The sequence below is a fragment of the Equus asinus genome, chromosome 23 (genome assembly GCF_041296235.1).
Source record: "Equus asinus isolate D_3611 breed Donkey chromosome 23, EquAss-T2T_v2, whole genome shotgun sequence".
Lineage (NCBI taxonomy): Eukaryota > Metazoa > Chordata > Mammalia > Perissodactyla > Equidae > Equus > Equus asinus.
In genome coordinates this window covers 55,506,602-55,527,399 of record NC_091812.1, presented here as the reverse complement: position 1 = coordinate 55,527,399, position 20,798 = coordinate 55,506,602, and positions in this window count along the sequence as shown.

Sequence of the window (20,798 nt, the reverse complement as noted above, 5' to 3'; positions counted from 1 at the left end):
CTGTCTCTGCCCTTCAAATCTGTTCCTCATTGCTATTGATTGCACTGTCCAACAGTTATCCATCCAATTGTCCCAAACATCAACCTGAGTATGATTCTAGATCCCTCTCTTCTTCTATTTCCCCTCTCCAGCCAAATGATCCTCTAGCGCCATCAATCCAGTTGCTTAAATATATCTCAAATGTGTTCTCTCTTTTTCATTTCCATAGCCACAGTCTCTAGGACCTCATCAAGCCCTCATATTACCAATTATAAAAGCCTTCTAGTCTCAAGTCTTACCTTCCTTCAGCTAGCATTCTAATCTATCTTTGACACTTATGTTAAAGTAATATTGCTAAAATATAAATCTGATCACATTAGTTTTCTTTTAAAAAAATCTTTTCATGGATTCCAAAGTCAACATGATTAAGTCTTAAATACTTTATGTATCACCCAAGGCTCTTTGTGACTTCACCCTTTACCTTACACTCTACTCCCAGTTACACACATGGCCCCATCCATAGTTTACTGAGTGGGGCATACTTTTTTAAGACTGCCTCCCTTTTCAAATGCTACTTCTGCTGCCTAGGATGTTAGGACTTTCCTTGTAGGTTTAGTGAAATACTATGTCTTCCTCAAGACTCTGTTCAAGTCTCGTCTCTGCTATGAAACCATCCTTAGCCCCTCATGAAGGAGTGTTGTAGTCCCTCCTCTTGAACATATTTCTATTTTATACTTATTGTAGAGTATTATAATATTTAGCTGTTTGTGGCTCATGTAATAATAATAGTAATGTCAACAGTAATGCCCAGAACTTTTTGAGATGACTGTGCCTGGCCCGGCTTATTTAATCCTCACAAAAGTCTTGAGATAACATTTATCATTACTCTCATTTTACAGATGAGATCACTAAGATATAGAAAGTAAAATAATTTGCCTAACATCTAACAAGTGGTAAGGAGAAGATTCAAACTAAGGCAGATTGGTAACACAAATCTATGCTCTGAACCACTATTTCAAGCCTAAAGCCTGTGAGCTCTGGAAAGGCCAGGTCCATGCCTTACTCCTCTTTATGACCAGTGCCCACTATATTGCCTGCCACATTGCTAGTGCCCTATTATTGGTTGTTGAATTAAAGGCCAAGCCCAAGGGAAGCTGCACTAAATTCCAAATATGTTTTCAAGTAAACTTGATTTATGTATGTCTCCAAAGTAATCAAGGAAAATATGTTTTATATAAATAAATTTAAGAACCTGTACAAATATTTTTAAAATAATTTACAGTTGCAAGAGACAAAAAATAAATATACATGTAGGTATTAGTCACTGCACATCAACACAGTAAAAATGTATCACAAGACAGATGGCAACTCCGAAAAACCACGGGATTATTGATCAGATAGGCACTGAAACAGAACCTCTGTTACTCCATTGGCCTTCAAGGACATGAAATAGGAGTTTGTGCCATGAAGCATTTCTGCAAATACACTATGAAATATGGTGCTCCTCTAAGCAGCAAGATGCTTCAATCCAGAACCATCGTCTTAAATCACCACAGGGTCTTTCCTCTCCTCTTTTTTTCCATCTTATAAGGCATTAAAATTTCAGAAATGAGAAACTGCTTCAATGGACAAAATTTGGGTGTTGTTCCTTATACAAAGGAGCAAAGAATGTTAAAGAAAATAGTGTTACTGCTTTCAAAGACCGGCCAGTGAGAAGTAAAGCAATGGTCAGCCCTAGAAATTCTGTTTGAAAAATAAAATGGTGTAGAGTTCTGTTTCATTTGCAGAAACTATATCAGAGAAGAATGTATCTATTGTGTAAATTGCAACTTGCAAAATTTCAAGTCACTCTGGGCACGGGGTCACGTTTGGAGTAAAAGACTTGGTCACACTGGTTTTCGAGCACTGCAAAAAACTCTGGAGGTCAGCCATAGCTTTAAAAAATGTATGTATACATGGGAAGGTTGATAAGTGTCCCGTCCCTTCCCTCTCTCCTCCCATTCATAAACATATAGAGTGGCCAAACAAAGACAGCATATGATAGTGGATTGGGCACAGCAATACAGACATATGGATTCTCATCTGGCTCTACTATTTGTTTAATTTTTGGTAAGTTACTCTCTCTGTTTTAGGGGTTTTTTTCCATTTTTAACATGAAAGAAAGTACTTTCCTTACAATATTATTGTGAAAATTGGAGATGTTTATAAAGTTCCTATCCTCATACTTAAAACTTCATATGCACTCAATCATTGGTGTGTCATTATTATTGATAAAGAATATTCAGCATGAACGTATATGGGTATAAAGAGCCTAAAACAAGTTCCCTGAAAGAAAGGTAACTGAAAACTAAAATCACATATGACAGAATAAAACAAAGGAGGAAAACAGACATAAGAGTGGGCACAGCAGTGGAGTGAGAACGTCTGGGGGTGTTAAGTAACAGCACTTGGTAGAGGTGTGAAGTAGAAAGCTGGCTTTATACCCATCCCAGCATTTTCAGAGAGGCCTGCTTCTTCCCAACAGCCTAGAGCCTTTAGGCCTTTTCCTCTATCCCTTATCACGCTTGGTTCACACAGAGATGTAAATAACTGATACAGGGATCTTACCTGCTCTGTGGTCTTTGCATTTTATTGTGAATCAGAGCCCTGGATCCCTGTGCTAACAGTCTAAAGATTCTTTGTGTTGGCAGTATAAAAACAGGCAAAGGTCAGTCAGCAAAGAGTGCATTAGTATCACAACATTAAAAACACTGCTCAGGGGCTGGCCCAGTGGCATACTGGTTAAGTTCGTGCTCTCTGCTTCAACGGCCCAAGGTTCTCAGCTTCAGATTCTGGGTGCGGGCCTACATACTGCTCATCAAGGCACTCTGTGGTGGCGACCCCTATATAAAGTAGAGGAAGGTTGGCGCAGATGTTAGCTCAGGGCCAATCTTCCTCACACTCACACACACACACACACACTCACACACACAACACTGCTCAGCTCAGTCTAACCTGCAAAACTGTCACGTTCAATTCTAGGAACACAAAAACTTTATCAGATATTCCTAAGGAAACTGTGCCTTAAGCTCCGAGACCCATCAGAGACATTACACACAGCAATTTGAATTCTAGATCAGCCTTATTCCATTTTTTGAAAAACTAAAATAGCCACTAAGTAACCCAGGCAAGAAACAGATAAAGTTATCTGCAGAAATTATGTAGGGAAAAAAAGAGAAAGAAAATCTAGATATTTAAGGTAAGTAAAAGATGAAAGGAATTATAAAGAATAGAAGCAAAGAAGTATAGTGATGCTAAATGTTATACTGCAAATAAGTTAGTCGTGTATAATCAAAAATGCTCTTGATGATGCCTAAGAAAGGTACCATATTGGAGAGGCACATGCCATCTCTCCATCAGTCTAACAAAGTCAGGTTCCTCCTCCAGCACTGGAATGAATCAATGTTTATTTGAGTGAGCTTGAATTTTGGGCCATGTAGTATTAAAAAAATATGTTTTTAAAGCAATAGGAGCAAACTCAGTGTGGGGAGATGCTCCAAAAATGAGCCCTGATAGAAGTACTCCTTGAGTGGAAAGGCACGTATAATCAGCTATGCTATTTAAACTCCTTAAACTCATATTCATTCTCTTTCTCTCTCTTTCCCTACTGTGTATTTGTAGTTGAATTTACGTAAGTTAAAAACTCCCATGACAGGAACCTGTTGCATCTAAGAGAAAAACTGGAAAGAGAAGAAGAAGCAGAGAGTTTGCAATTTACCAAATCCTCTAAGAAATCCCGGAACACTTTGCTGGCCTGCATTAACAGGAATTATCTTAGCTTATCTTCCATTATTATTAAAGTTTTCACTGAGAATGGTCACTTATTGAGGGAATCCTATTAGGTGCTGACACTCTCTGGGAATAGTATAAGGCAGATATTCTTTTACATTTAAGGAAACTCTCTCAGAATAAGGGGTAATACCCCAGGTTAAAGTTTGCAAGGAGCAGAGCAAGAATCAGAACCCGTATCAGTCTCACTCCCAAGTACACACTCTTCTCACTCCCTAAGTCAGTAAAGCAATGAGACCCCAAACCATGCTCACAGCAGACACACATAATTGAGCAGATCATTCTTTCCCTTCATCACGGATGTGGCCTTAAGAAATCTCCAAGCATCCTCTAATGGTACATCTAAAAAGTCCTAAAAAATGAAACCTGTGGGTCATGCCGACGACCATGCTGGGACGGTATCATTCATTTCGGAGCCTAGTCATGCCTAGGGATGCTAGAAATATTTGTTCAAAGAATGAAGTACTAATACTGAAAGAGAGAAAAACAAGTTTGGGAATAAAAATGGAATAGAAAACTAACAATGCATACGAATAGAAAGGAAGTCTTTTGTTCATTTCATGCACATTGGGATTTGCATGAAATGAATAAGCTGAATAGACCAGCAAACTGAATTTTAGCAGCGGTTTGACTATTCACAACAGAAACATGATGAATATTTCAAACTAAAGGCTCACCATATTTACTTGGAAGAAGGCTTCTCTTAGATCACCTCACTTTCACGCTAAAAAATGGAAAGGTCAGAGTATTTTTGGAAACAATTTCCCCTAGGGAGACAACATTTCTTAAAATGACAGCCTAGCAAGGCTGCATAGCATCCCAAAAGTTTGGTGGCATCTCTAAGTGCCTTTTCGGCAATGGGCTATTTTAATTTCCTTCCAAACTATCTCTACAAATTTGCTTACTGACCCAAGATAAACCTCTTTTAAAACTATATGGTTCTTTCATTCTTTCTAACCATTTAGATGTCCCGAGGGCTGGGAGTACGGGGAAGGATTAAGATAAAGGATTGAAATAGATTGGATAGTTTTTGTGCATAACTAAAGCAAAACAGTAATAATTATCAGTGCAACCAGTAATTATCTACCTTTTAGCTGGTATGGTTTATATTAACATTGATGGGTTTCAGGTCAATATGAGGCAGGTGTATGTTCTCAAAAATGGAGTTACAGTAAAGTTTCTTCTTTCGAGGCGGGCCCTGTGGCAGAATGGTTAAGTCCCTGTGCTCCACTTGGGCAGCCCAGGGTTCAGATCCTGGGCGCGGACATGGCACTGCTCATCAGGCCATGTTGAGGTGGCGTCCCACATGCCACAACTAGAAGGACCCACAACTAAGATATACAACTATGTACTGGGGGGATTGGGGGAGAAAAAAGCACAGAAAAAAAAGAAGATTGGCAACAGTTGTTAGCTCAGGTGCCAATCTTTAAAAGAAAAAAAATTCTTTAATTAAGTAGTCTCTATTAAATAATTTCAGGGAAAAAAATACATACTTCAATCTTTTGCCTTAGACAGGTTGTAATCAATTATAGCCATTAGTTGTTATAACAATCAGAAGAGCTTAATACATGCTCTAAAGAGCTCACTTTTGTTTGTTTTGTTTTGTTTTTTGAGGAAGAGTAGCACTGAGCTAACATCTGTGTCCACCTTCCTCTACTTTACATGTGGGACGCCTGCCACAGCATGGCCTTCTGAGTGGTGCATCTGTCCGCGCCCGGGATCTGAACCTGCAGCCACGGAGGCGGACTGTGCGAACTTAACTGCTAACCACAGGGCGGCCCCTAAAGAGCTCACGATTCTCCAGGTCATGAGCAGATATGGAGGAAACACAAAATGTACATATAATACATGGAATTTTAGTGTTTTTGATGCTGTGGTAAACATATTGCTGAATGCAAGGAAGCAAATATCCTTCTCTGCGCCTAACATCCCAAGCTATGGAGTGCAGGAACAGGAAACAGTAAGGTACGGTTTGCTGGCCCTCCCCGCTGTTCGCTGTTCATACCCACCTCTTCCCTACCCACTCTCCCTGTGCAATAAGCCACAACAGCCCCGTATCACCACTGTTACTTGCTAATGTGTCTTTCTTCCTCTATTGAAAATACTTCAAAGGCTAGAGCTTGTCTTAGTCACCATTTTATTCCCAACAGAGTCGTTGGTTCAGAGTATATTCTCAGAAAGTGTCAATGGAATGTTGTTTGCAGAATGGCTGCTACTCCCTCCCCATCGAGGTCCCTTAGCCATCTGTGAATGGAAAGGGCTGAATAAGAAGTTTCAGGTGTTCTCTGGCCCTGGGTATTAATATCGCACCAAGATCCCTAGGTCCTACATTATTCCAACCTAGCATAATCTCCCCCAAACTCTTTTCTACTTTAGAACCTCACGAAAGCAGGAGGAAGAGCACAGCAACAGTCAGTGCGGGTTCCTCTGGTGTCCTGGATGGAGAAGGGAGAGGCAGCAGAGACAATCTTAGGGCTGCCTCAGTTGTTGCCTCTCCTCCATGACTCTCAATCTCGATACCGTCCAGTGTCAGACAGCTGTAACAGACACTGTAGCCAAGTCACTGAAGTCCTTTGTCTCACTCAGGTGTTGAACAGCACCTTCGACTCTGCTCTTCATTTCTTTCTATATGCCCATTCTGTATACACAGAGAGCACAAAATCCAAACATCTCAAATTACTGTCCCATCCCCTCCCTGCAGAGTATTTTAACAATAAAAGGATCAACATTGTCTGACTGTTACCCTATTTATTGAAAAAAAAAATTCTTTCATTAAATTCCCTTAAAACCCAAAGCATGCCATTTCCAGGGATCTATTCCCATTCATGAATATTCTATATTCATTATATCACAAATATCATTTATATTTCAATATACGACAGCATATTTCTTTCTGGGGTAGAAGGGAAATATTTCTGGCTTTATGGCTTTATTGTTTTTCTACCAGATGATTAGAAAACCAAACTATGAGCTTTATGGTCGAAAGCAATCCTGTTCTGTCATTTTTTTATGCACATGCTGACTCAATGTCATAGAATAACTGTGTTGCTTTCTGCTTTCCCTGACAGTCCAAAGAAAGAGTAGTGCATACAAATCATTTTACTGTTTAAAAGTTTTGAATAAAACATGCTAACCTTGTCATACTAAGTGACAGACAGAAATGTCACCATTGTTTGCCAGGGACAAATAATCCATATACTTCATGTATAATTCATCTGATCTTTAAGAATGTTTAACAATATTGAATTTAGATAAATTTCAGTATTATGATGCATCAAACTTCCTTTATCAATTTACACATACGCCTCATCAATTCAAGTCTTCATTTGTATTACTCTATTTTTGTATTAGCTATGACAGATCTAGAGGATATTCTTATTTCCAGGAAAAATTTATAGTTGCATTGTCCATATTACAGCTGCCTCTCCATGTCCCTCTCTCCATCAGGTCTTAACTTGGAAACCTCAAATAACCCAAGGGTTGTAAATCTGCCACAGAAGCCACTGTCGCAAGTACAGGTATCTACAAGTCTTTTGACATAGAGCCTTTGGTCTCTGAACAGAGATTGAAGAACTCAGAGAGATAAGATTTCAATCCTTTCTAAAATAAGATTTCAATGACTTCCAAAGCCTTTCTGTCAATCAAAGCTAACCAAGGGCAAGTCTGAAAATGAGCTGACATGGGGTAAAATAGGTGGACAAGAATATTTTGCACAAGCTTCAAAGTGGGCTGGAATTCCCAGCGCTGTGAATCAGGAGAAATGATGTCAGTGGTCTGCTGCTCAGTGTGATGTCCCAAGCAGCTGGCAACAGAGCCAATCCTGCGGTTTCCCTGAGTCTGACAGGACTTTCTCTCTGTCGTCACCACGTAAAACCAGTGCCTTGAAGAGCAGAGGAAATCATTTGGTTGACAGTGTCCTCAATACGGTTAGAAAATAAAATACTGCAGAATCATTTAAGAAATGATTCACTGAGCTTAGGAACAAATTAAGCAATAAATGTAAACCAGATTCACATATCCAGAAGCAGCTTCTGAATGCTTATTTCCTATTTAGGAAGAGTAACTAATCATTTCCATACAACTTAATTTTGCCAAGGACCATCCCATTGTCCCCTCCTCCTCTATCTCAAAATTTTTCTTCCTCTGTGACTCTTGGAAATTTCTTTCTGCCTTTGGAGATCTTTAGTTCATTTAAGAACATTTGATAAAAATTTTCTTCGCAATTTATATAAATATCAAATCGTTATGTTGTAGACCTGAAACTAATACGTGTAATAATACATATTACATTTCATAAATTAACAATTCACATATTCCCCTCAGGTTCTTACTTTATCTAAAAACTTATGCATATGCCAGTTCACCTCTGAATTACACCCATTTGTGCACATGGGCACATAAAGCATTTAATTATCAACTTTTTTCTTTTCTTGGTACATTGCAAAAGGCAAACGATTTTTCCCAGTTGAGCTGTTTCCTTTGTGGCCCATTGACAGTAGTAGAAATTTATATGAGAAATTCATTTAAATCTTCAAAGGAGAAAAAGCCAGTAATATAAATAGAGTTAGGTAAATAAACCTATGGGAAATTAAGTTTATATGTTGGACTTCAGAAAATCTTCCTTCTGAGATAATGCTAAATGCATTAAGAGAGTCTGCAGAACCCCTCTTTCAAAAAACTATTTGGAATACGGAGGGTTTTTTTTACTGCTCAAGTTGCTTCTAGCCAGCCCTGGTAGCCTAGTGGTTAACATTCGGTGCTCTCACCGCTGCAACCCAGGTTCCTTTCTCAGTCAAGGAACCACACCACCTGTCTGTTGGTTGTCATGCTGTGGCAGCTTGGTGTTGCTGCGATGCTGAAAGTTATGCCACCAGTATTTCAAATACCAGCAGTGTCACTCATCATGGACAGGTTTCAGCAGAGCTTCTAGACTCAGACAGACTACTAAGACCTGACCACCCACTTCTGAAAAAATTGGCCAGGAAAACCCTAGGAACAGTAGCAGATCATTGTCTGACAGAGAACCAGAAGGTGAGAGGATGGCACAAAAAGACCAGGCAGGTTTCTGCTGTGCCGTACACAGGGTCACTAGGAGTTGGAGTAGACTTGACAGCACTAACACAACAAGAAGTTGCTTTTAATTTCTTGCATAGCATCTTTCTTCTGTGTTTAGTGTCTGTATTTTTCATTTGGTATTCTAAAGGGGCGTGAAACTCATCAAAAATATTTAAGAACCACTGTTTGGCAGCTGTGGGCTCTTATTGCTCTAGAAAGGTTTGAATTACTTCTACCTGGAGGTAGGAAATTACATCAGTGGTAATATAGAAACTCAAGTTTTACTGGTCTTGAAGATTTAAACTGACCCTTAAATAAGTAATTTATACCAGATATCATCAACAAATTTTCACATTTCAGTCACAGTATACATATGTCCATAGATTTCCATTATTTTCCAACAGTTCTAATTTCATTGTGGAACATTTACCAGATGGAAAGGGGCCATTTTATGGGCTTTTGGCAGGTAGAATATAGTTGGCTCTGCTAAATGAAAATCCCATGTTTGAGGAGTCCATGAAATTGGCAATAATTGACTTTTGAGCACACAGGGAATTTTAAACTTTATTTGCAAGCAGACAAGAGATTACTTTGAAGAGATTTTTGTTAACCCTTTAAACTTTTTTTTTTTGTTAAATCTAGGCCTTGAACTGTCTTCGATTTGGATACATTTATTAAACGAGTTCCAGTACCAATTCTTATCATTAACACTACCAATGCAATCATAATTTTGTTTACACTATTAAGTGAATATTTAAAGGATGGAAACTATAATTCATTGAATGAGACTTTGGAAAGCCCCTATTTTCCAGAGTACTTTAGCGAAGTGGCAGAATGGAGTGCACTTATTCTATAAATATATCATGTGTGTGTGATGGATACTTGCTCAAGTTATCTATCCCTACTTCATAGAATTGTTATTTCTTCTCACCAACCACAATTTACTTTCCTTTCTCCAACTTCTGGGGTCTTTTAAAATTCCTTCTGTTATTTTAAACCTACCTCTGCCTCTACTGTTGTTTTATTTTGGGGATTCAGTAAAATATTTAGAGTTTCTTTAGGACAGACTGGATCTAGGATTAATATTGGTATATTGGCCTTATGGGATCTTCCCCCACTATGTTTTACTTAACACATTTCTGCTTAGTATTTTTTTTTTCCACTTAGAACTAACAAGCTGGTGAAAAAAAAAGATATTAACATCTAAGTAGGAAAAAAAGAAATTAACCAGGCCAATGCCAACAGTCCAGGAGAAAGTTGGATGGCTTTGACTATGGGTTTTTGGCATGTTCTGTGTGTAATTAACAAGGCAGTGTGGAGACAAATGTATTGCAGTTATGATTCTGATAACTATAAACAAGCTTAAAATTTTTAGGACATCAAAGAGCCAGGAGGATAAAAGGTGATAACAGATGCTTCACAGCATTCTGTTCATCATTTTAATGGTAAAATTAAGAAATAAAATCATGAAACCTCTCTTTCATTTGAAGGAATACTTTCTATTAACCAAATTCTAAGAAAAAAGTTCACAGGAATGGTTATATCAAGAGTATGCTTTTCATCTACTATGATTAAAATATTTCTCAAAACCATAAACCTCCTGCATCTCCACAAAATTCATAATATTAATGTTTCATTATTTAAAACTCTTCATTCTTCATGCTGTCTCAACAACGTATGAGATCCAGTCACTTAATGCATTTCACAAAACGAAGTGTACTAGTCAAGAAACCCTGAGCAGGCAGCTGGCAGCCCTGCCTGTCTTCTGCAACTCCATTTTGGAAGCCCAAATGTGAAGCTACCTTTCCTGTGCTCACGTTTTTCTGATTTGGTTCAGCAACTGTTTCTTAAAATATCCTAATGAGGACTTCTGATCTTTCTGATGAGTATACTTAAACAAGGAAGGAAAGTGCTAAAAAGTGAGTAATCAAAAGAAGAATGAGGAGAAGAAGGAAGAGGAGGTGTTCAACTTATGTAACAAAAAGCAGGCCATGGGACACTGCAGTGTCCACTGCACGTACGCAGTGCAGCGTAGCATGACCCTGTAGCACTGAGGGGTAAAACTTACTTATAGAAAGCAACCACATAATGAACCGAATGGTGAGAATTTATTTCATTTCACAAAACATCTTGATGGGTGATTTTGATGTGAAAAGATTAGCCCAAGGAAAAGAGTGGAAGGTAAAGAAGAAATGAGGGAGATCTGAATTACTTTGCAGACAAAAATAAGCTGGATGTGGAGCTTGAAGCTTGGGGAAAGTGTTAGGGATTCTTAGCCAAATATCAGAGATGATTTCTCCTTGCCAATGCCCTATATAATCAGTTGGCTGCTTTTATAAGGCACTAAGGAAGAGATTTAGAATTCCAAAACACAGATACTAGTCGAAAAGCTTTTCCAATAATGTCTCTTTAATTTTCTACTCAAATGAATATTAAAGAATAATCAGATATTACCCACTCAGCTGTCCTAGTGATATGCTAGTAAGATTTGTTCCTTTTGGTTACAAAAGGCTGAATAGTGACAACTGGTGCCTTCTGAATTAAGCTGGGCAAAGAGAGGTCACTCCACAGTCTAGGTGCATGAACATAACCTTCCCTGGTGGCAAGGTGACCCAATACTTTGTTTTATAACCAGAATAATTGTACAGAGCAACTTTCAATTATAGCTTTTCATTTTTCAGGTAGGTCACTGAGAAACTTGTTTTTTCTATTCTCTGAAAGAAATGATTCAAAATAGTAAGCCTACGTAATTTCTCATAACCTGGAGCAAGACATAAACATTTCCCAGGACACTTATGCTTTCAGTTTCTCCTTGGTTGGAACTTACATAAACTTATCTTTTGGAAATGGAACCATTCCTGTTCTAGGAGCATTCATAATAGTAGATCGAGTCTGTCTCTTTGTAGATGAAGGAAGGGTTGTCATGTCATAAACTCTCACAGCCTGTTTTTCCAAGAATCCACAAATAGGACATGGAAAAATAGGAGAAGAAAATGAGAATTTGGGAAGCTGTGACACAATCTAAGAAGAATGCAAGCAGTCTGTCCAGAGAGAAGAAGGTTGAAGCCACTGAGAATAAAATGATCATTGAGAAATACCTGTGGTGGTAATGCCTGGGAGCGCTAAAAACAGGGATGTCTAAAATGCAGCAGCTCTTCTGCAGTGCTGGGAGGCAACATAACCAACTTCTGATGCTCAAGAGAATCTTAAAGTATAGAAATACATTTTGCTAATGTTACTTTGGCAAAAGTACAAGGATAGTCTTGATATGGATAAAAAGAAAAGTTGCAGGAAAGGAGATACACAGCAGAGATTTAAAAATACAGAGGAAAATGAGAAATCAGGGCAAAGGTGACGAAGAGAAACTTAAGCTGTACAGGAACTCTCAGGGGTAGGAGTGAAGGATGGGATTTCCACCAAAATGTGCACATCGGCCAGTTGGTGATGGTGGTAGCAGGAATTTTGTTTGTTGCTTTGGTTGGTTTGCTTGTTTGCTTATAAAATTAAAGAGCATAGGATATCTAGCCAGCTGATGCTTGGGTAATGCACATAAAATGGATCTCTCTCTTACTCTGATGATCATAGCAAGCCCGCAATGGTATAAGACAGATGACCAAATTGGAGATATTACAAATTAATATATTCTGTGTCATAAAGGAACAAACAAAGATGGATCTCTTCTGTTACATTGTTTTGACGGGAGGTCACACAAGGTGCTTGTTTATTTCTTTGGTTTGACCTTTTTGTATTTTTGCCTGAGGTGATAGCTAGAAAAATGGCACATAGAAGGGGGAAATTGAACAGAAAAGCCAAATGTCTAAAAGGAGACTTGTATGTAGACTAAGAATGAGAGCTACAGGAAAGTAAATCAGGCGACTAATAAATCTAAAACACTGACCCCACAAGTAAATAAGGTTCTTGCAAGTCCATGCACAATGAATGTTGTCTTCGCCCATGCCTTTGCTTTAAGAATGGAACTTGGTTGAGAGGCACACTAACAAGCTGTGTGATCAGCACGGTCCAGAACTCCATGTATTCCTAAGAAAGCAGTTCAATCTTTCTTTCATCCATCTAAACACAAATTCTAGAGCCTCTATTTGAGGCCATTTATGAGAGAAAGGAGTTGAAAGCAGGGGCTCAGGGAAAGTACATTTCTGGGCTGAATCTAAACTTGGCCACTATGTAGTTCTGGGATGCATAACCTATCTGGACCTCAGTTGCCTCATCTGTAAACGGGGAACATAAGATCTCAACTTTACAAGGTTTTTTTTAAGGACTCAAGGAGTTAATACATAAAAGTACATCAGAACAGTGCCTGGCACATAAAAAGCACTGTAAAAATGTTAGCTAGTACTGTGATTTTTATTAAAAGTAGTGCTTTATAAGGAAGAAAAATACTTGTCACATAGTAGCTACTCAGTAAAAGGAAGTTCTATCCTTTCTTTCCCATCACCTCTCTCCTTCATCCAATTTTAGACCAATATGGACACCCCTTAGCCTTCTCTTCCATCTGCACAGTTCCTGGCACATTCCCCATCTTAGACAATCTTACACTAATATAGTTATGCCAGAACTCAGACGTACATGATAGATTGATGGAGACAGGTGATAAATAAAATACTGGCGAGATATTGACCACAGTGCTACTTAGAGACTTAGAGTTTTAAAGATGGAAAGGACTTCATACATTGCTGGTTCCAAATCTGTTACCTTCTTTGTCTAGTCTTTAGACACCCATATTTAGTTCAGCCCAATACCCTACACTGGTCTATACTTTACCCCTACATCTAATTTCCCAACTGCTGTAACAGTAGTTCTCATTCCTGGCTGCACTGTAGAATCATGCGAAACTTTAAAATACCAAATTCATGATTATAATGGTTTTAAAATATGGCTGATCATTAAAATCACAGGTAAGCTCTTCAAAACTGCATATTCCACCCCTGACCAACAGAATCAGTGTACTTGGGGTTGGGCCCTAGAAATGTTTTTTTCAGAAGCACCTAAAATAATTCTAACATTCATTTTCGTTTAGACATCACTGTTCTATTGAGATGCATGACCCTGCCCTTTGTCTCACCTCACCGTCATATCTAACACTTGAACTTGGAGGTAGGGAAAGAGAAGTAAAAATCCATCGCACTAAGAGGGAAGAAAAGACTGTTTTAAATGTTTTGTTGATGTCCTGCTATTCTTTTTGATGTTTTAGATATGAAGAAGCATATTTAAATGTAGGTACTGTCTGCTCGGGAAAGGTTTTTTCATCCCTCCTGAGGCAGTTTTTGGAGTTATTCTGACTTGTTTAAAACTTCTACTCCTGGAACATCACCAAGTGCTCAGTCTGATGCCAGTTCTCAGAAACCTATTCAACAATGAGTGGAATTCCCCTCACTCTGACAAGAACACCTATAGACTGAAAAATGTAAAAGACCGAGTGTGAAAATTGCAAATCAATGTTCCTAGAGCCACGATAAATATGCAAGCTGGTGGTATAAAAAGGAAAAGCATGTAAGACAAGCATTGAGGGAAGTACCTGTACTAAACATGACTTTTCTTTGGTTCGTCTCTTTCCCATCTCTCACCTCCTCCTTCCAAGTTTATTTTTGTACATATCACATTCCGAAAGGAAATGAGCTATCTTGCCAAACAGGTACTTGGGAGCTGGCTGGTTGCCAGAAAATATTCTATATATATATATAACAGATTTTTCCTTAAATTAGCCTGGATAAGTGCTATTGCACTATATTTCTTTTTGTGTATATTCGCTTCTTGTTCTTTTGGGGACGGTTGGTAGGGATAGAGTGGTGAAAAAAAATTTTAATATGGACCATTAAAGACATTAAATTCTGTCCCACAGAGTCTCATACCTAGATGGCTATTTCTCTCACCTTGTTTGAAGATATTCAACTTAGAACACAAGACCAAGGAGTCAGATTTGCCCACCCACATTTTGTTTCAAGTATAGAGAATCTTCCTCACTAGGGTCTGAATAGGAAAGTGTAAAAACCATCTTCCCTAAGGTTTCATTTGATCTACAGACCACAGTCCATGAAGCAGCCCATCTGATTTGAAAAAGTCAAAGAGCTAAGTACCAGAGAAAAAGATATAAATACGAGGCTTTGGAAATCATAGGCTATTTAGGGCCTAGAGCCCTGAACCTTGTCTCAGGACTTCTCTAACTCAATTGTTCTGGCATCAAAAACAGAAAGAAGAAATTCCCCTTAAAAAGTAAGAAGACTCTTAAAAGAAAAGCCTGAGTGAACAGGAAACAGGTTTGTTCTCCCACAGCATGCTGTGACTGCTGCTCCTGCGGGACTTGTCACCTGCTTACCTGCTGCCCACCCCTCCATGACACCAAGAGCTCCTCAAGGGCAGAGACCATGTCCCACCTGGCACACTGAGATCTAGTGCAAGCACTTGCTGAATCAGTGACTATAATAATCCCCATTTCAATCTAGAAAAAACTAATCTTCAACTTATAGAGACCAAAGATAAAGTAATAAGGTGGGGAGCTTAAACACCTGCTTTCTATGGCCTGACTGCCTGGACTCTAATCCCAGGCCCTCCACTTACTAGTTGCATGACCTTGGGCAAGGCGCTTAATATCTCTGTACCTCAGTTTGTTCATTCTAAAAATAAGATCGTAATAATACCTACTTCATAGGGCTGTTACAGGGATTACATGAATCAATATATGTAAAGTGCCTAGAACAGGGCCTGACACATACCATGCACTAGAATACTAGCTATTGGCATGTGCTACTCATATACGCTTCCTCAATCTTCCCAACAATTATCTGAGCACTATTAGCCCACTTTACAGGTAAGAAAGCTGAGGCCTAACGAAGCTCTTAATTGGCAGATGTCTTATTTAAGTTGGTTCTGCCTATTTCCAAAGTTTCTGCTCTTTGCCCTACTCCAGAGTATCTCCCTTTTGAGCATCTATTTAATTAAATTCAATTTATCAGATTTCTACTAGATGTAAAGTATTGCGTGCGATGCTGATTAGAACATAAAAAGATGAACAAGGCATGGTGTCTCTTTCCAAAGGGGATAAAGTTAACACCAGAGGAAGATGTGGATACAAGTAATTTTAGTACAAGTAAAACATTGTAAGTAATAAAATAGAATTTCAAGGTTCTAGGAATTAAAGACAGAAGGAAGATTCTGACTAAAGTCACGAAAGGCTCGGTAGTCTTTCAACTGGCCTTATAAGACTTTTGAGTGGAAGTGACAAGCAACAGAGAGTAGGGAGGGGGAGGAGGGGAAGACCTATCAGATAGCAATCATGGGTGAGCAATAGTAGAGAGGCAACAAATAGACCCACATGCCTTTCTCAGAGAGAGCGAGACTAGTTAAGTTTGCTGCCATGAAGCATAACGAAGCTTGGAGAGGTAGTCCGTGGCCACTTCAGGAAGGGCTCTAAAAGTCATGCTAGGAAATTAAAACTTTTGCTTTGTAAGTCATGAGGAGTTAGTCCAGGTTTCATAAAAGGCTTATGAGAAGAAGGGTGTGAAGGTTGTCATATGACCAAAGCTATATCTTAGGATATGCAGGATATGTTAGTAAGGGAAAGGAGAGGAAATGCTAAAAAGGAGGGCAAGGGAAAAGAACTAGAAGGAAAAGTAATAATGTCCTGAATCAGGACAGTAACACTTAGAAATATAAGGCTAAAAGAGGTAGAAAAAGCAGGAATAGAAAATGATTAGAAGTAGAAAGTGAAGAAGAGGAAGACGAAATGTGATTCCAAAACTTACAGAGCACTCACATAGTGCCTGAAAATATACTACATTAGCTCATTAAATTCTCACAACAACATTGCAAGAGAACTTAATGTCATTTCTCAGAAAGGGAAATCGAGGTCTGAGTTTGAATACTGACTCTTGGCACTTACTGTATGAAATTAGAAGAATTATGAAATTGGAAGAATTACTTAGCCTCTCTAAGACTCGATTTCCTCATATGTAATATGTAGATGACAATATCTATCTTACAGTGGTGTTGTGAAAATTGAGAACAGATAATGCTTGTAACTTGCCTTAACGGAACTAGCATATTATCTGCTCACTAAATTACACCAATACTGTGAGAACAATTTTACTCTGTGAAAGAATTGTTAAATTGCCCACAATCATGTTGCTAGAAAGAATCAAAGACAAAACTCAATTTCATATCCTTGTAACTCCAGTGTCTGTCCTCTTTCTAACATTCCATGCTTCACCTCTCAATGGAGGGGAACCACTGTCATGTCTTTAGAGTCGGCACGGGAATGAAAATAATGGATGGGAAAATGAGATCACAGAAGTCCACAAATGAGTCCCAAATTAGCATTTAATCAGAAGATGGTTTGTTTTGTTCAAAATCTGAGCTTGAACACTATTTATCAAATAGACCCTTTATAAATTACATACCATTCCACATGTAAAAATTATAATTCAAATACTGTATTAGAAAATTAGGATTCACTGCCTAATCTATAACTTGCCAATGAAAGTTTCATGAAGCGTAGAGCACTTTGTGGAAATGTTTTTAATTGGCAATACCCATTCATCAGAGTTTGCCTGGTTTTCAACCCCATTAGCTATGTGCGATTATTGGGAAATATTTGACAGGATTTTTAACTTTTCATCCAAAGGTGTTATCAAAATATTAAAGCTGGTACTCACTGTGTGTGTCAGGGCTTAGAAAGGGAACACTTTCCTTTCATGGCTGGAATGACATCTAGAATTTTCTTTTTTGCAGACGTGCAATATTCAATCAGATTAATTTTTAATTTTCTAATTTCTTAAAGGGCAAATCTTAAAACTGAATTTTCTCCGTCACAATACTGAAAATGTAAAAATGTCAAGATCATTGATCAAGTAGCCATAATTACAGAAGGGTACGACTTCTGCTTTAAATCCACAGCACTTCGGGCTGAGTAATTGATGTTTGGATAATAGAACACCAGCTAACCACTCAGACACCAGAAGGTAAGGGCAACCATAGTTTTAGGCAATTCTGATTAAAAGGCATAATTTTTCTGCTTCAGCTTATTTGGCCTCATTCCCATCCCAATGTTCAAAAGAAGGTAGCTGGTTGGAGCCACAAAGTAGGCTCTACTCTCAACAGTATCCTGAGCATTATTAATGACAGAAAATGTTCCACAAGTAGCCAAATAGCTCGCCACATGTACACTGCATGTCGTGCCTTCTTCCTCCATATGAACACCGGAATGGAGACAGTGGCACGTATAAATCCAAGAGGAAAATTGTTCTCTCTTATCAGATGAAGCGAAACACCAAGTAAAAATAGAAACAAAAAAAATTCCAGTCCCATAAACATATCATCCAATTGATAAATCTGCCATCAGTGAATGACAAAAAACAAAAGAGAAACAAGCCAGGAAAGCGGTTCCATTAAAAATAATTAAAGCTTTCCTTCATCCAGAGAAGATGTTACTGACCTTCCATGGGGAGCACTATTCACATGTGTATTCCACGCAAATCCACTCCTACTCTATGGCGAGGTTCCCACTGAGATACACTACACATATTTATAGGATGACTGGGCTGAGGCAAGACAGGAGTCTCCACTTCCAGAAAAGAAAGCAAACTGCCATAACCAACAACAGTAACTGGCTAACCAGATAGTGAGCAAGGAAGCAAGCAACTTCTCTTACAAGACAGTGAAAGAAAGGCTGAGGTATTATAGTCAAGAGTAGCAATATGGAGGGGAAAAAGGTCATTGAAGGAGCTTTCTCTTTTTTTTGAAGGAAGATTAGCCCTGAGCTAACATCTATGCCCATCTTCCTCTACTTTATCTGTGGGACATCTGCCACAGCATAGCTTGACAAACGGTGCATAGGTCTGCGCCTGGGATCTGAACCGGCGAACCCCGGGCTGCCAAAGCGGAGCAGGCAAACAACTGCTATGCCAACAGGCCAGCCCCTGAAGGAGCTTTCTTAAAGTTAGAGCTAAGATATAAAATATTTTTGAACAAAACGTTCCCATGTTTAATCTGTAAAATTCTCCTCCAATACCATATTTTGATAATTAAACACCACCCCCCAAAAAGTGAAAGAATCCATTTCATCGACTCCATTTGCCTGAAACCAAAGATTTCTATACAGAATACAAATGAAAAAGTTGAGATGAAGATTGTTTTTAAAAAACTACTCTGTTTCAGTGTGGTTTAAAATAACCTAAGATAAAAGAAAGCATTTGGTTTTACTTACACTTTACATACTCTTCGCCTTCTGCTTCTCACATATTTCCACTATACGCCATTCTCTTTTGCTTTGGGACCAGGGATTTTGTCAGTAACACAAATGGCCAATCTGGAGGAGACCAAATACAGATGTTAGACTGTCCCACTGGAGCCAGATCAGACAGATGGAGAGGCTGTTAGGAAAATCCTCACAGCAAACTAAAGGAAGACTGGCTGGATAAGGAAGGAAGTTCAGTCAGACAGATGTTAAGCGTTAGATAGGTCTAGAAGTAGACAACAGGTGGATAGCCCTGCAGGTGAACAGAGTTTATCATCAGGTGACTCTGATGGCAGGCAATAAGCAGAGCTTCAATCAATCAGACAGACAGCATCTGGGGATCTAGCCACTCATGGTGGAAACCTAACCACAGCAACCAAAGATCAGCAGCAAAGCCCAGCTAGGGCATCCAGGACCAAATCCAAAAGCAGAACTGACTGAAGGCAAAACCCATGAGCTCTGGATCCAGAAAGTCTAACGTTTCTACCACTAGGGCAAATTTTTTCCCAGAGCTAAGGGTAGGGACCAACACACAACAAGGTGAAGAGTCTCCATGAAGTATCCGATTCGGTATCTTAAAGATAATCCCTAAACAGAAAATAATTTCAGGAAATCTAAATGCTTTCACCTATTTGACCAAACAAGAGAAAAAAGGAAACACTATGCTAGTCTATAGTAGGATCTAACCAGAAGAGGGGAGGCCCTTATTATTCCTTTAGGCTCACCAACGGCTGACCCCAACCACTAGCAGCAAGAAAGACTTATAGGAGTCTATTGATTACACTTGCTGTGCTGGAATCTTGCCACCAAGTGCCAGAGGAATGAGAGTAGGAAGAATGAGCTGTCTTTAACTCAACCATGTAGGAGCGGTGTACAGTGTTATGACTTTAGCAGCCCGGGCAACTCAATATTGAAGGTTCTACCCCACATCATTTTAAACATTATAAAACACAGCCACATATCATCATAAATAAAATTTATAACATTTTAAGGGTTGAGTGGAATTGCATTCAGCTACATAGTATTGTTGTATTTTATATATCTATTTAAATATTTATTAATTCTGATTCTATAGGTTTTTAAGTTATTTTCAACTGCCTTTTTTCTAATTGCAAGGACTTGTGTAGGCTCAGGCCTGATGATGCAATTTTTTGTTAGTTTCTTTTGTTTTGTTTTTCTAAGTGGCAGACTTTAGCAATCCTCCAATGAGGTATTTTAACATTATACGAGGAGAGAGATTTCACAGATAAAAGGACTCTGAGCAACTTACAGGTACACTTGTCAGTCTCAGTAAATGGCTCAGATTCTGTGTGTATTAAATTGCTTTGAAAGAATTGACTAGCATTTGGAGTTGAGTTCAACACACAGTGAGTGTCCTCTCTGTCTGAACACTATGCTTGAGACTAGAAATGCAGCAGTGAACTCAAAGACATGGATTTTTGAACATGAAGTTTTCCATCTAGCCACCCAGATATGCAGAAATATATGATCCACTACTTAATTGCATCCACTGTTCCTCCTTAAGTGACTTCTGTTTCTGCAGAGTCTTACTCACCTGATGAGATCACATTTATTAACCAACAAATGGTGGAAGTGGCGTTTAACATGTGCAGAGCATGAAGCTTTGGTTCTTCTCAGGAACATTGTGAAAAATTGTGTCCATCATTTCAGAGAGTCCATATAATGAAGC